We start from the raw sequence: 6,701 nt of genomic DNA, 5'->3' as shown, positions 1-6,701 counted from the left end.
TTCCCCACTTTTTTTTTTTTTTTTTTTTTTTTAAGAGACGACTTTCTTTACTGAGTCTGCACCACTAGCTGGATATAATGGAGACTTTTTGTTGTCAGCAGGGTTTAAAAAGTTATCCCTGTACACATTTGGTAATAAAATTCATTGAAGTTTCAAAAAAAAAGAAAAAAGAAAGAAAGAAAAAAAAAGAATTTATGTGATGAGGCGGGTCAGATAGCTCAGTGTATTAAAACACCTGCTCAGGCAAACTAAGGGACAGGGGTTCGAGCCCCAGCCTGCCATGCCAGCCCCACCCCTAGGGCTTGCTGAGACAGATTAAAACTGGGCATGGTGGCAGGTGCCTGTAATCCCAGCACTTAGGAGGCTGAAAACAGGAGAATCATTGAGTCTGATCTGTGTAGTGAGACCCTGGAGACCCTGTACTAACTACATTAAAGCAGAAAAAACAAAACAAAACAAAACAAAACAAACAAACAAACAAACAAAAAAGAGCAGAATCCTCCCCAGGGAGATAGAGGGAGCCAGAACAGCTGCCTGGAGCAGAGGCTGTGAGACCCCCACTTCATCATCCCACTTATGTCGCACACAAAACACACACTCAAATACAACATCATGAACCTCAAGGGGCTGGCTACAGAGAATGAAAACTTGTGTGAGGCCCTTCTGGTGTGGGGTTTTGTGCAACTGCATTGGTCACATGGCCATGAAGCCAGTCCTGCCCAGGAGTACTACATGAGGAGGTAGGTGGAAACAGCTCAGATTAAAAATAATAAGGTAACTTTTCAATGGTTCCTTCATTTTATTCATAGATAAAAATTAATATAAATATGATAAAATCTAATTTATAACATAAATTAATATATTATAAATATTTATAAAATAGGAATACCTAACTTAAAACCTATTTTTTTAAAATGAGAAACATCTCACACAATTTTGTCCACTCAAATCATATTCAAGCCTGTTAGTTAATAACAAAAGTAATATTAATTACACATACATTGCATACCGGATATTGTGAGGCCCTTTCTTCAGTTTTTATTTTTTATTACTATATGTTTGTATTATGTGATGTTTACATTTCTTGTGAGTAGTTGGTACATATACAAAACACATCTTAATTCTTTTTTAATCCCCTTTTCTCTCCTTCTTTCCCCTCCCTCTGTCTCTTTTTGTTTATTAAAAATATTTTTGAGACAGAGTCTTGCTTTGTAGTTCAGGCTGGCTCTAAACTCACTATGTAGCCCAAGCTGGTCTCAAACTTGTTATCTTCCTTCCTTAGCCTCCTGAGTGCCGGAATTGCAAGTGTACACTACCCTCATTGCTTCCTTCCATCTCCTGATCCTCCTTCCATTTGAAAAGATGTCTCTACGACACTCTCTCAGGCTTTCACAGAGAGCACATTGGCCAAGCAATGGCCGTGACTCATCCACATGGCTGCACTGACAAAGGTTCTACAATCTGAGGTACGGGATCTCAAGACAAATCCTGAGGACATTTCACTGACCTTCTCAGACCAAAAAGCTGCAACTCTTGTTGCATAGGTCCTGCTTTACCTTGCTCTTAACCATCCAGTAGAAAAGTGTGAAGACGAAATATAGGAAATAAAGCCATGCTGTTATGTTGAGCTGTGGGGGACTCAAGTCAATAATTTCTGACATTGCCAGTTAAACAGAGGACCCAATGCTATTATGGGCTACTGGACTCTTTTAGAATATTTTGCTGAGTTTACACACCTATAATATTCAATAACGGAACTTAGAAAAAATGGGGTATACCGATGAATGTCCATTTTGTATTTGTGTATTCCAAGTGGTTAGGATAGATATATAGTTGCATTCTCTTAATGAATAGAATGATTTGTTCTAATGGTGTTTGTAAATAGCTTCACAAGTCCACTTCGTGTACAGCAATTAACCACTAAGAAGAATATATGCAGTGTATTATTTGTTGAAACTGTACTTCCGATTGGATTTGAAACTGTCTCATTGCTGTTTATCAATAAAACTTTGAAAAAAAAAAAAAAAAGAAAAGATGTCTCCCTACTTTCTATGATCTGTCTTGTGTTTTCTCTTTATTTATATTTTGGGTTTCTCATGTAAGAGAAACTATGTCATAGTTAAGCTCCTGCATCTGATTTATTTCATTTAATACTATGGTCCCAAGATGCATCCATTTTTGCCATAAATGACTCAGATGTTTCCATCTTTATGGCAGAATACTACTCCATGTATATAAATACCACCCTTTATTTGTTCATCCATTGATGGAAAGATAAGCCTTTTTCAAGATTTAGCAATTATGAATTGTGTTTCTGTAAACATGGGTTATGTGTGTATATATTACTGTAATATGGCATCTTTAATTCTTTTGGGAAGATATCTAGAAATAGCTGGGTCAGATAGAGTTTCTATTTTAGTTTTTTGAGGAATCACCATACTGATTTTCAGTGGTTGAACTAGTTTACACTCCCATCAACAGTGTAGAAAGGCTCTTTTTTCCATGAACTCTCACCAGCATTTCTTATCATTTGATTTTTAGATAGCAATTTTTTTGTGGAGTAGATAGAATTTCAGTACTGTTTTAATTTGCATTTTTCTAATGGCTAATGAACTTAAACTTTTTTGTATTTATTTACTGGCCACTTATTTCTCTTCTTTTGAGAAATGTCTATTCATTTTAATTAGCTATTTTTAAATTGACACTTCTATTTGGGTGTCTAATTTGTGAATTCTTTATAGTCTAGGTATTTTTTTTTTATATTCTGAGAGATAGCTGGAAATTTTTTTCCATTCTCTAGGCTGTCTCTTCACTCTTTTGTTTGTTCTCTATGTTGTGTTAGAAGTTTTAAAATCTGATATGGTCCCATTTGTTGATTCTTACTACTATATCTTGTACCATTGGGGTTCTGTTCAGAAAGTCCTTGCCTATGAGTATATCTTAAGAGTTTTACCTAATTCATTTTCTAGAGGACTGTTTCTTTTTTAATATTTATATCTTTGATCTATTTTGACTTTAGTTTAGCATACTGGGAGAGATACAGGTCTAGATTCAGTCTTCTCCTTGTGGATAGCCATATGTCCCAGTATGACTTAGTAAAGAGCTTATCTTTCCTCCAGTGTCTATTTTTTGGCCCCCCAAAAATAGAACAAATGATTTAATGTGCATGGGGTTGTTTCTGAATCCTCCATTCTATTCCATTGATTGCTATATGTTTTATGTGCCAGTACTCTGATGTTTTTATCGCTGTGGCTTTGTAACATAATTTCAAATTGGAGATTGTGATGCCTCTTGCTTTGCTCTTGTTACCCAGGACTGCTTTTGACATCTTTGGGTCTCTTATAGTTTCATATGAATTTTAGGATTGTTTTCTCTAGTTATTTAAGGAATGATATTGGTATTTTGATTAGGATTTCATTATATCAGTTTTGGAAGTATGGCCATTTGAATGTATTGCTTCTGCCTATCCAAGAATAGGGGACATATTTCCATCTTTTGATGGCCTCTGATTTCCTTTAGAAGAAGTTCACTGCAGAAGTCTTTCACTTCCTTAGGTTAATTCTTAAGTATTTACTTTTACTCAGTGTTAAGAACATATCTGTTTTCCTAATGTTTTTCTCAGTGAATTAATTATTGGGGCACAAGGGTGTTATTGATTTTTTAAGCGTTGAGTTTGTATATTGCTACTCTATTAAATTTGGTTATTAATTCCAGGAACCTTTTGTTGGAATTTTGGGGTCTTATATATAGAGGATCATACCATCTGCAAATGAGAACTTGATGTCTTCCTTTCCTATACATGCCATTTTGTTATTTTTTTTTCTTGCCCATATGCTTTGTTTTGAGTACTATATTCAAAAGGAATGGTGATAATGGACATCCTTCTCTTGTTCCTGATTTAAGAGAGAGAGCTTTCAGTTTTTTTTCCCATTTAATACGATGTTGGCAGTAAGTTTGTCATGTGGCTTTAACCAAATCAAGATAAAGTCCTTTAATACCCATTTTCTTCAGGTTTCTCTTTTTTTTTTTAAATCATGAATAGATGTTGGATTTTGTCAGACAATTCTGTGATGAACATGAGATTTTGTCCTTGTTTCTGCTTGTGTGATGTATTACATTTATTGACTGTGCATGTTGATCCATCCCTGGTCATGATGTATAATCTTTCTGATGATTCGTTGCAGTTATCTTGTTGACAGTTTTGTTTTATATTGTATTTATTAAACAGAATGGCCTATAGTTCTCTTTTTTGGTTATATTTTCTTCTAGTTTTGGAATCAGGGTAATGCTAGCTTTCAGTAACAACCTTGGGAATACTTGTTCCCTTTCATTTTCATTAAATAACTTGAGTAGTATTGGTATTAGATCTTTCTGGAAGTTCTTATGGAATTCAGCAGTGAATTCAACCAGACCCAAGCTTTTAAAACTTTATTTAACCTTTAGAGCCAGTTTCTGGAAGTGGCCTGTCTCCACTTCTTTCCTTAGCACTGCTATGACTGCTCTGTCTAGTTTTAATGAATTATTTTCTTTCTTTTTTCTTTTTTTTTTTGAATCAGGAATTGAACTCAGGCCCTTGCACTTGCCAGGGAAGCGCTTATTCTACTGAGCCATCCCCCCAGCCCCTGAATGAATTATTTACAACTAATCCTTATAACATGAAGCAAGTAAGACTCTTAGTACTACTTCACACATTGTATCAATCACTTTCTTGTCATTTGGTCAAAATACCTGGCAACCACAACTAAAAGAGGAGAGGTTTATTTTGGTTTATGATTTTCAGAGGCTGTAGTCCATGGTAGGTGTTTCAAGGCAGAAACAGCATGGTGGAAGGGCTTGACAGAGTAACACTGCTCACCATGGCCAGTTGGGAGCAGAAGAAAGAGAGGAACCAGGGACAAGAACACACCCTTCCAGGTCATACCCTAGTGACCCACACCCAACCAGGTCCCATCTCACAACAGTGTACTCAGCTACTGAACTCATCAGTGGATTTACCAGTGATAAGTATAGCACCTTCACAATCCACTCATCTTCCAAACACCTGGTACTTTTTGGGGACATTTTATATCTAAATCATAACACCCAAGAATAACCTGACCTAGGGAAGTTAAATTTGCTCATGGCTCAGAAATGAAAATAATGGTTTAACATGACCAGAATTTATTACAATAATGTAAATAATGTAATATTAGGGGGGTCTATAAAGAAGATATTCAGCATTTGGAGGTCATTGGAAAAATGATATAATCCTCTCTAGATGCTGAAAAGGCATTTCAGACAATTTAGTACTCAATTCTTTCTCCATATTCTTTCATTCCAAGACATAAATGATATTTTCTTAAACATGATAAAGGCCACGTTTTGGGAACCCCCAGACCCAGTCCTAGCCCAGGTCTTGTGAATGTGTGGGAGAGCTTCCGGCTACCCTGCACTGGCGGGACTGACTCCTGGTCCCAGCCCAGGCGCAGTGTGGGTGAGACCCTCTTCCACCCCCTTGGGCTGTCCTCCACCACTCCACAGTGCCTCCCCCACCCCGCCCGCCGAGTAGGAATTTTTGCCCCGTCCCGGAGGCCCCAGACCCAGTCCTAGCCCAGGTCCCATGAGTGTGTGCAGTGAGCTTCCTCTTCCTCCTACTTCACCTTTCCCCCTCCAGGCACAGCTCAGGCCTGGCATACACGCCTGAGGTGTAATCCTGCAGCTGCAATCCCTGCAGGGGAGAGTGTAGAGAATAGATCCAACCAGCTACTCCAGGAGCAGAACATCTCGCCACAGGGGCACAACAGGTTCACCCTTAAGGGCAGCAGCGGGAAGGATTGAGCACAGCAGCCAGACCCAAGCCAGACGCAGCTGGATAAGTCCAACCTTTGTAGAGCTGCACCTGAACTTCAGTACGTGGGAAGGATATAACTACAGCAAAGATCTACAACAAAGGTCAGAAGACAGTGCTACACAAAATGACGAGAAGGAACAAAATGCAACCTCAGAACCCAAGCCCACCCGTAACAAGTGCAGAGGACACTAACACAGAAAAAACTGGGAATCACACAGCTGAAATCAATGAATCAATGGCTTCTGAAATAAAGAAATAGCTGCAGAAAGGTATAGAGGACCTCAGATTGGAAATAAAAAAAGAAATCCCTGAATTAATAACATCTGCACTAAAGAATCAAATGCAGAAACATATGGAGGAAACCCAGTGCCCACCCAGAACAAGTGCGGAGGACACTAGCTCACCTCAGATGCATGAATTAAAGCATCGATAGTAAATAAGCAACAGCAGAAAGATATAGAGGAAATCAGAGTGCAACTCTTTTCTGAAATAAAAAATGAATTCTCAGAACTCATAGCATCTGAAGTAAAGAAGCAACTACAGAAACTGCTGAAAAAAACACTGCAGTAAAAGAATTTATAACTGCTTCTAAAGAAGACATTGATAAAAAAAAATAGAGGAGATTAGAAAAACATGATAAAAAATTTGCCTCATAAAGCACAATATTAACTTGAAACACTAGAGGTAATATCATTAAAATAAAATTCAAATGATTTCTACCTTTATTATTTTACATTGTTCTGAGTGACAGGGAATAGAAATAAAGGCAATAATAGAGATATGGCAAAGACAAATGTACTATCAGCTGCATATATAACATCCAAAATACTCAAGGGAATCATTTGAAAAACTATCAGAACTAAATGACAAA

This window comes from Octodon degus, unplaced genomic scaffold (assembly GCF_000260255.1).
Source record: "Octodon degus isolate 3935 unplaced genomic scaffold, OctDeg1.0 scaffold00051, whole genome shotgun sequence".
In the NCBI taxonomy this organism is placed as follows: Eukaryota; Metazoa; Chordata; class Mammalia; order Rodentia; family Octodontidae; genus Octodon; species Octodon degus.
The sequence above is the reverse complement of the archived record's forward strand: the minus strand, read 5'-3'. Positions refer to the sequence as shown.